We start from the raw sequence: 9,322 nt of genomic DNA, 5'->3' as shown, positions 1-9,322 counted from the left end.
AACACCATGAATTACACTACGTTGCTGGTAAATGGTAGTTTCTTTGTGAATTAGCTGAAATTTACAGTAGGACTTCACTTACTACAGTTTTGACAGATGCCCACTCTCACTTCTGCTCAGCTTGCCTAGACCCCCATCTCCCTTATCGCCCGTAACCTCTTGGGGCATGTGACATGTGCAGTGGGAAGCTGGCTGTGAAGTCGCATGGAATCACAGCTGGCTTTCCACAGTCAATATTTTGCGGTGCTGGGGTCCTGAAGACCAGCCTGGGTGATGACAGTGCTGGATCCCTGGGCTGGTAAGTGTTTTTTATTTAAAGTCAGCAGTTACAGTATTTGTAGCTGCTGACTTTTATTCATTTATTTTTTTTAAACTGAAGTTTCTCTTTACGGCTGTTTCACACCAAAACATGGTGTAGGAAACCCACATTCTGTGCACGTTTCCTGCACAGCGTTCAAAATGCATTGCAGATGCGATCTGCAGTGAGTGTCAATAGTAAGTTAATGACACCCCAAACAAAGGTCGTAAATGAAGTGTATTTGCCCTTACCAGAAAGTACAAAAGTACCATGCGATCTGGTTGCGGTGCATGCACTCTTTTTGGTGTGGTGCGATTTTAGAACTTTCAAAATGAATGGGCTGAAATCAAACCATATAGAACTGCATGTAAATTGCACAGGAAAGCACAGTGCATGGTGTGAACCGGCTTTCAATCCATGTGTGGCCCTGCCAACACCAGCTGGCCCAAGAAAATTAGAGAAATCAAAGTAGCCGGGTAGAAAAAAAGTACACTGAACAGTGGCTGCAGCCAATCAGTTTCAATCACTGTTCGTGTTTTCTCACAGCTGCAGATGCTGGCTGTCAGAATGCAAAAGCCGGCAGCAACAGATTTGTCCATCTGCACTGTTTAGCATGGATGGGGCAGTTTATAGATTTTTTTGGGCTGAATGAGAAAGCTTTATGTGTATTGCCAGCTTTATATTTTGCTTTCTTTGCTCATGGATTTGACAGCTCATGGAGGAGAGAAGGGTGAGGGGGGCCATAAGAAGACATTACAGGCAGTTCCCAGGTTACGAACATGATTCTTAAGGTTTGTTCTCAAGTTGAATTTGTATGTAAGTCAGAACAGGTACATTGTTTAAGTGTAACTCCAGCCCAAAAAATATTTGGATAGCATAGGGATGGGTTAACTAGCCATGCAGTGATGTGGGATTGCTGACAGGTCCACTGGACAGTAGGTGGCAGCATGCGGTGAGCAGAAAGATGGCCACCGGTGGTTTCTTGGACCAGCGTGACACTGCGCTGTCTCAGTTCTTAAGTGTGAGTCGTGTGTACGTCGTTTGTAACTCAGGGACTGCCTGTATAGTCCAACGAGAAAAGTAAAGTCACGCAAAGGGCAGCAGAAAGGTGATCTTTCTAATTCTTGACCAATCAAATGCAGTTATTAAGTACTTACGAAAAACTGGTTTAGGCCAGAGTTGCGATATACTTTTTATTGATGGGTATCTTTATTCTGCTTCTCATTGTTATCTATAAAAACTGCATTCTGCTAGTTACATCCCCCCCCCCCCATAGCAATAGCTACAACAAATGGTTCCATATCCATATAAACACATAAATATATTTAATTTCTGCCATCACAAAAAGGGCAATCATGCAGCATAACAAGCGTAGAAAATAATCACATCATCTCCCTTGGACTCTTTATATTTGACAAATATGACTCTATGATTTCATTTCCAATTCCCTGCCAACATTAACTTCCTGCGGAGAATGCTGCTGCTTAGCTCACTTCAACGTAACTAGACAATATTTCTGATTTTATTCTGTACGGGATGAACTGCTTTCCCTTGTGGAACATCACTCCCCCACCGCGAGCACAGAGCTGGGTTTACAGCACAGTTCATGCGAATGCTTTTAGCATATAGAAAACTGCATTTGATCCTTCGATCCTAACGAGGAGCTGATTTAACTTATGAAAAGCTTTTGGCACAGAAGGAATGCTTTTAGTGGAGGTCTTTGAATTTTGTCAGAAGGGGCAGTTCTGAATTATTGATCCACTGTCTTTTTTTTCAGACAATGTTTCTTTGGTATCCCGTGTCCAAGAGCCTGATATTGCTGATGTGCGCTGTGCATAGACAGCCCAGAAGACTCTTTTGTGACCCCAAAATCCCTGGACCTGCTGCTACCCAAATGCTGCATCTTTTGGATCTTTTGTACAGAGATATGTGCATGGGGACTGTCATCAGCTGTCATCAAAGGGGAACTTAATTATTAAGAAGGAATCCACTTGAAAGGCCAGCTACAGTTTTAACATGAGGGGCTGTTGGAATCACAAGATACAGTACAACAAATTAATTCTTTTGCCTACTTCTTGATAGTACACGGAAGCAAATGTTGAATATTTTGAGTCTGCACACATGCCCTTCAATATATCAGCATGATTTAAAGGGAAATTAGGGCCAAAACACTTTTGGCCATACTTCTCCTATGGCTCACACGTATAGGTAACTTGAAAGAGTATCTATTTTCTTAACAAAACTGAGTTTTCTTTTATGAACACCCAAATGCTTAGAGCAGAAAGCATTTAATCTTTCTTGCCATGATCATCACTACTATTTGATAATAAATGTCTACTATCACATTGTCTAGGTCACAGGGACATTTCTATAAAATGGCTTTTATTCGCTACAATCCCTTTATGATTCCATGAAAGTGTTTTTTATTTATAGACCAAATTATGCCAATTCACTGGGGAAAACAGCTAATTTCCTCTTTGAACAAACACTTCATAGGGTAAATATGATAACATTTTAATAATCGCTTCTTCATTGTTTATGACTGGCGGCTCAGGAACACCCACTTTTCTGGAAATTATCGCCGCAGACAAAGATGCAGAGAGAAAAACTGAATAATCATATCTCCAAACACATACAGAGAGAGGGCTCTTCTACTGGGAAATCACATAACTAATAGATAAATAGTGGAGTGCCAGAAATTACATCTGATGACAAGGATAGCAATGAATCAAGCCTCTTCAGACATAATTTGAACAGATTACCAATTAAGCGTGGAAAGCTTTTCAATAACAGAAGCTGCTTGTCATCCAGAAACTCCTTTATACATGAAGCATATGGCAGATTTGCCAACATTTCTAGGTGATACAAGAGACAATCTTCTCCCTGCCTTGTCTACCATAACTACCCTTGATTAGCCCTCAAATTCCTCTGCCTTTTTTTGTGTGAAGCACTATCTAGTTCTTTGGTGGAAACAACCTTCGTCACAATCTGTCTGAGACTTAAGAGAATTAATTAGCAAATGACATAACCACCAAGAGGAGAAGAATATTCTCCATAGATTATAGGGCTTGATGATGCCCTCTCTGGTGATGTCAATATACAGTGCATACTGACCATACTGACTCCCAGGCCTGCAGTGTAGTAGGTGCACTCCAGATTGATAAAATTGTTGTAAGGATTGCCAACTCACTGCTTTAAGTAAAGTGACCCTGTCAGGTTAATAAAAAAATACTAAAGGAAGGTCCTTGCAATAGAGGAGCTATTATACTTACCCCTCCAGTGGTTCATGTCTCCTACCTTCCATCTTCTCCAGCACTGCAACCCCTGTCAGACTCTTCAGCATTTAACATTCCGATGCCTGTGTTCCCCAAGACATGCCGTGGCTTCTTCCTCTAGCCCATATGTCAGTACAGAACACAACAGTGAAGTTGGAGGGAGTAACCACAAGGTAGGAGGAAGCAACCACAGCACTTGGTGGGGAAATCAGACATCTAGCACTTCCAGAGGTGTAAAATTCTGAAGGGTTTGATGGAGGCTGCTGTGATGGAATGAATGGAAAAAATGGAATCCAGACTTCCAGAGAGAAGTGAAAATGTTAGCTTTCTTTTGGAGGACATTTTCTTAAGGATTCTTAAATTTAGCCTTACAAGGTCATTTTAATGACGTAAGACCTGTTCTGTGGCTAACTGGATCACTCATCCTAAATTTATCTGTCATAACATTTGTGTTATTCATTTGTATCAAAAGTTAATGGGATGGGTTGGCACATGTGCTTGGTCCTTAATGCATAAAATGATTAGAACTTACAAGATTATATATATAGTTACTGTACATTTTGTTAAAAATAATTTATTACATTCAAATAGAGTAAGTAATGGGACTTGATTTCCTGGACTCAGACTGGGTGAAGGAGGGGCAATACTTCAGGCAAGAAACACATTGACAGGGGAAGAGAGCATAGATATGACCTTATCAGTCTGTTGTTGCTTACTCACTATCCAATCACTGGTTGGGGGTTTGAAGGCTACCTAGTTGTACTGCATAAAGAAGAACTTCACTTGCCCCTCTGGTTTTCTTTTTCCTAATCTCCACCTGTCATACAGTCCTGTCTTTGATTCAGATACTCACTTGCCCAGTGAATACAGTGCCGTCCTGCTGCACTTTGCTGATTAGGAGCAGTTATCCAGGTCCCGCACCATCATCTTGGTCCTATTTAGCTATCCTCTTTTGGGATCAGACAGTTGGCCTCTGATGATGAATACCAGCTTCACCCACTGGCTGCTGAGAGTCCCTACTCCTAAAGGCTCTTGGGACATGTGATGAGGTGTCCCAGGAGGTTGAGGGAGTAAGGGACAAAATATTCTCGCAAATACTCTCAAAAGCAGTGATTTATATTGTGGAAGGTGGGGGGAATACAGAGAACTATACAGGATCGGGAGAGCAAAAGCTCAACATGTGGACATCTGATGACAATAATGGACCTGGGCAAAGACCAAATTAGACTATAGGACTTTAAGAGAAACATAACATTCAGGGTATCAGGAACTTGTAACACTGAAAACATCCCAACCTGTAATGAGTGTTGGGTGGACTTACCCTTTAAATGTTTCCTGATATCCAGTTATATGATACTGAGAGATATGTAAGTTCCCTTAAAACTGCCCTTCAGAGTGACACTGTGAAGCTGCCCATTATTTGATGGTACAGAAGTTGTTATGTTGGCCACAGCACACAAAGCTGCAGCTCCCAGGCTCCTAGTGTGGAAATAAAATACTTGTGTCTGCCAAAACTCAGCAGCCAAATCTTTGAAGCGAGAATTTGTTTTTTCGGCATGGTGCCCTATAAATAGCATTCCCCTATTTCAATAGAGTCCAATATCTCTAATTACATTTCCACCAACTCAAGTTTTTCTCAAAATAGCCTACATGAAAGCTGTCCCCAATACAGAATTTGTTACTCTTACAGGGAACTATGCCTAGTACATCAATAGTTTTTATAGCTTTTAAAATGGTAATAATGGATATATTTTATTGTGTGCTGAAGCTTGATATCGACATAGGTTCTTAAACGGCTTGTAAAACTCTGTTTAGACATTAATATAAATAAGATCGCTTTGTTAAATTTATCTGAAAGGATTCAAAGTTTATAATTTACTATAATTGCAAAACATTTTCTGGGAAGGTGGAACGTTTCTGCTCCATATCAACAATTGTGTTGTGCTGTTGTGTTGTGTTGTAGTCTCCTAGGTGATAAAAAGTATTGAGTCACCCTCCCTACCCACTTTTTGTCATTCCTCTTCTTCCCCCCTATTCTCTAAAAAGTGGATTTTTATAATTATTTCCATTTTAAATAACCTTTGTGGGAAACGCTCTCCACACTTTATGGATTCCTGTTAGGGGGGAGTGATGCATCTCAGGAGGCTTCAAGTACTTCATCAGGGTTCCAGCTGAAATAACCCTAAAGAGACAGCTGATTCCCTGATGATGTCAGAGTTAGTGGTGTGGCACCAGGAGTCCAGGGGCAGAGCAGTGGATCCCTACAGAACAGCACTAGATTGCTGAGTACGTGAGAATTTTTATGTGTGCATAACCCAGTGTAAAAAGTAAGAGAGAGAGAAAAATGGGGGTGGGGAGAAAGATTAGCATATCTAGCAATTTTAATAGCTATCTTTGTCACTGTTAGGGAGATTTACCTTCCCTGAGGCAGCCCATACACTATTAATTTTTTTTTCGTTCAACCAGTGTGTTGAAAAAAAAAGAAAAGATCCAGTTCCCTCACTTGTACATTCAATGTGGATGAGGGAATCCCTCCTGCTGAGGTATTGTATTCTGACAGCAGTGGAGACTTTCCCACTGTCAGAATACAATGGTCAGTGCTGCCAGCTATAACTGGTGACACTGATCGATCAGAAAAACCTAAGAGGCTGGTTGTAAAGAAGTTGCTTGGTAAATCGACTTCTGTATAACCAGGACGCCCATACATGGATCAAAATTCAACGGGTCCCCGCTGAACTGCCCAAATTGTGATCCATGTATGGCTGGCCTTACTGTGAGGACAGCAAATGAGAGGAACAACGTTTTGCTGTATTTTCTGTGCTAGTCACGAGTATACTCCCATTTTGTTGTAAGGTTGTCACATATGCAGGAAGTAGGGGAAAGAATCTGCTCAACAGGGTTACAAACAGAAATAAAAACCTGACAAATTTTAACTACTTCCCACTCTATCCTCAAGAAAACATTCTGTCTGTAATTAGGCTTTTAGGCGCTCTCAGCTGAGAAGTTCATGCTTCCCAAACTTCATACTAACATTTGTAATGGATGAACAGTTGTGCAGTTGATTGCACAGTGCAACCACATTGATCATTGTTGGTCTAAGAGGATGTCTCAGGTCCCTAACACTATCCTGAATCACAGCCTTTGTCTGATATATTCCTATTGCTTTGATTTTTTCAGAATAAATGAAATAATTTTACCACTTAAACCCATTAAGTCTGCACTTTGGTCACAGAAGAAAGAGCATGTGTTAAGTGGATATGCTGGTAGAGTGGTGATGTGCTTGCTGAAGTCGGGTGAAGGATCTCTTTTCAAGGTGAGTTATGTATGCAGCTGACTGTGTTGAGAAGCTGCAGTAATTTTAGTAATATTAACTAGAATTAGAGAGGGCCTTCATTGACCCTATCCAAAGCCCCTATGAAGAAAATAAAATCTTTAAAGTTGTAGTAAAAAAGCTATATTTAAGTTGTACCTACAGGTAAGCCTATAATAAGGCTTACCTGTAGGTGTAGTAAATATCTCCTAAACGTGCACCGTTTAGGAGATATTTAAATGTGTAGTAGCTGGTGACATCACCGGCGCATGCACACTGTGTTCTTGAGAGAGCTGTGCCGCGGTCGCGACGTCATCATGGCTTGGCCATTCAAACAGCCGAAGCCTGCGAACCCGAAAGGAACAAGATGATTGTTCTGGAGGGAACTAGATAATCTACTAGGGTGAAGGTGGATTTCTTGTCAGTGGTGACAATGCTGCTGGAGGGATCTATTACACAGGTAAGTCTGTCATAATATGCTAGAATGCGATGCATACCAGCACATTATGACATGAGCCTTTGGTGGAACCAACCTTGATTTTAATGTGGTTTACTACCGCTTTAAAAGTACGTAATTAAACCAATAAACCCCCCTTCCCCTCTCCCAATAAATACTATATGTTGGATGCTCTGGTTGATGTCTTTACTGTGGGGGTGTCAGCTAAGCGCCTGCAATGTCATTCTGAATTTTAGCAATTGCAAATTTCTACAGATATTGGCATCATGCTCATTTCTGCTTGTGCAAACTTGATCTTAAATTTACATTACACTTACCATTTACACAGTATTGATGGTATAAAAAAAGACATTTTCAAGCAGTAAAATCCATGTTGTCAAATTTGTAATGCATGTGCTAGTCATTCCTTCACAAAGGGACCAACGATAATGGCTAAATAGGCTGGTGGTGGAAATGTGGAAGCCAGCAAATCCTAATCAAGTGTTTGGCATCAAGTGATGTACAGAACACTTTACTCTATATCAGCCTTTCTCAACCAGGTTTCCTCCAGAGGTTGCTAGAGGTTCCTTGAGCAATGAACCATTTCTACCTCTCAGATATGTAACAGGTGCTGGGACAAGGTCATTGAGCACCCAGGGCAAAGATGCCAAATTGTGCCACTTCCTGGTTCGTGATGTGAAAGTTTAGGGGATCCTAACAAGCAGTCACTTGCTTGTTAAAATCACTGCCGCTGTCACTACTCCTGTCAGCCCTGTAACAAAAGGAAGGCACCCTCATCTCTACAGTAAACCATTGAGTCCAGAACAGCCGCCCTTCCCGCCCACCCCTGGTCCCAGCCCTGTATGTAACCACAAATAATAATCATCTTTTTAGCTATCTGTAATGGGAGTATACTTCCCACTCACAACCAACGTAGGAAACATATTTCCCAGTGATTTCCCAGTGACCACCGGGCTATGGTAATGTAGCTGTAGATATCGTATATATTAGCAGGGGTTCCCTGAAACATGAAAAGAGGAAGGGGTACTGTGTAGTCCAAATCAGGGATGAGCAGCCTTGGTTAAAAATGTTGGTCTTCCATAGCTAGAGTGGAGTGGGTGCTGTCACCCAAGGAGAGGAAGGTAAAAATAAAGCAAAAAGCACCTGAAAAAAAGAAAATGAACGCAGTCGCTATATCTAAGGGCTATTAAGATGCAATTAATTAAATTTTTGTTCTTTGGTTTAGAAACACTTTAAAAAAGGACAGATGAATACAACGAAGAACAGGAATAAAACACATGAAATGTTACAGGAGGTAACTCTTTTATAGGTGAGTTTGCACTCTATGCTGATAGAAGACTTCGCTCTTTTAGAAAGTATGAACATCAGAACACTTGTAACTAGTAAGTAGAGTTGTGACAAGTTCTGTTCTCAGTAAAGTTCTTTAGAAAAAAACTGTATAAATAGAATAGATTGAGAGCTGGAGTTATTTAAACAAGCGAGCAGTGTTAGTAGTGCATGCAGTAAAGGCCAATTTGTAGGCTAAGGAATTCACTTCTCATTGGCTTTCAAATTTTATTTTCACATTAGCAGCACTCAGTCTTCCATTAGAGCACGGAGAACAGCAGCAACAGCAGATTCAGCGTCTTTCATAGCTGAGTGAAGGGAGATATTGGCAGAGTAAGGAGGCTCCTCTATAGTCCGCAATAAAAAGTATCTTACACAGTTCATTTTAATATCGTCTGTTTAGCCTCACTGCACTGACGACTTAAAGTGAGCTCGACAGGCGAAACATATTAGATTAGATTAAAGCTTTTACAGATAAGGAGCAATGTGATGGAAAGAACTCTCCAGTGTCAGTCTGTACTATACCAAATGACAAAATCTAAAGGCTTCTACTTTACTTAAAGCTTTTCCACCTATGCATAGTGAGGAAAATAATTATTTGATCCCCAGATTTCGTAAGTTTGCCCACTTACAAAGAAATGAAGAGTCTAAAATTT

At 40.8% G+C, this 9,322-nt stretch overlaps 1 protein-coding gene across 1 annotated transcript in view; it reads right to left on the bottom strand.

Moving 5' to 3' along the window:
* The window catches only part of ADAMTS5 (ADAM metallopeptidase with thrombospondin type 1 motif 5), a 170,656-nt gene that overhangs the window by 19,345 nt on the left and 141,989 nt on the right, over positions 1–9,322 (bottom strand). The gene's annotated exons all lie outside the window — the stretch shown is intronic.

This window comes from Staurois parvus, unplaced genomic scaffold (assembly GCF_062004578.1).
Source record: "Staurois parvus isolate SC_StPar_1 unplaced genomic scaffold, SC_StPar_1.0 ptg001162l, whole genome shotgun sequence".
In the NCBI taxonomy this organism is placed as follows: domain Eukaryota; kingdom Metazoa; phylum Chordata; class Amphibia; order Anura; family Ranidae; genus Staurois; species Staurois parvus.
The sequence above is the reverse complement of the archived record's forward strand: the minus strand, read 5'-3'. Positions and strand labels throughout refer to the sequence as shown.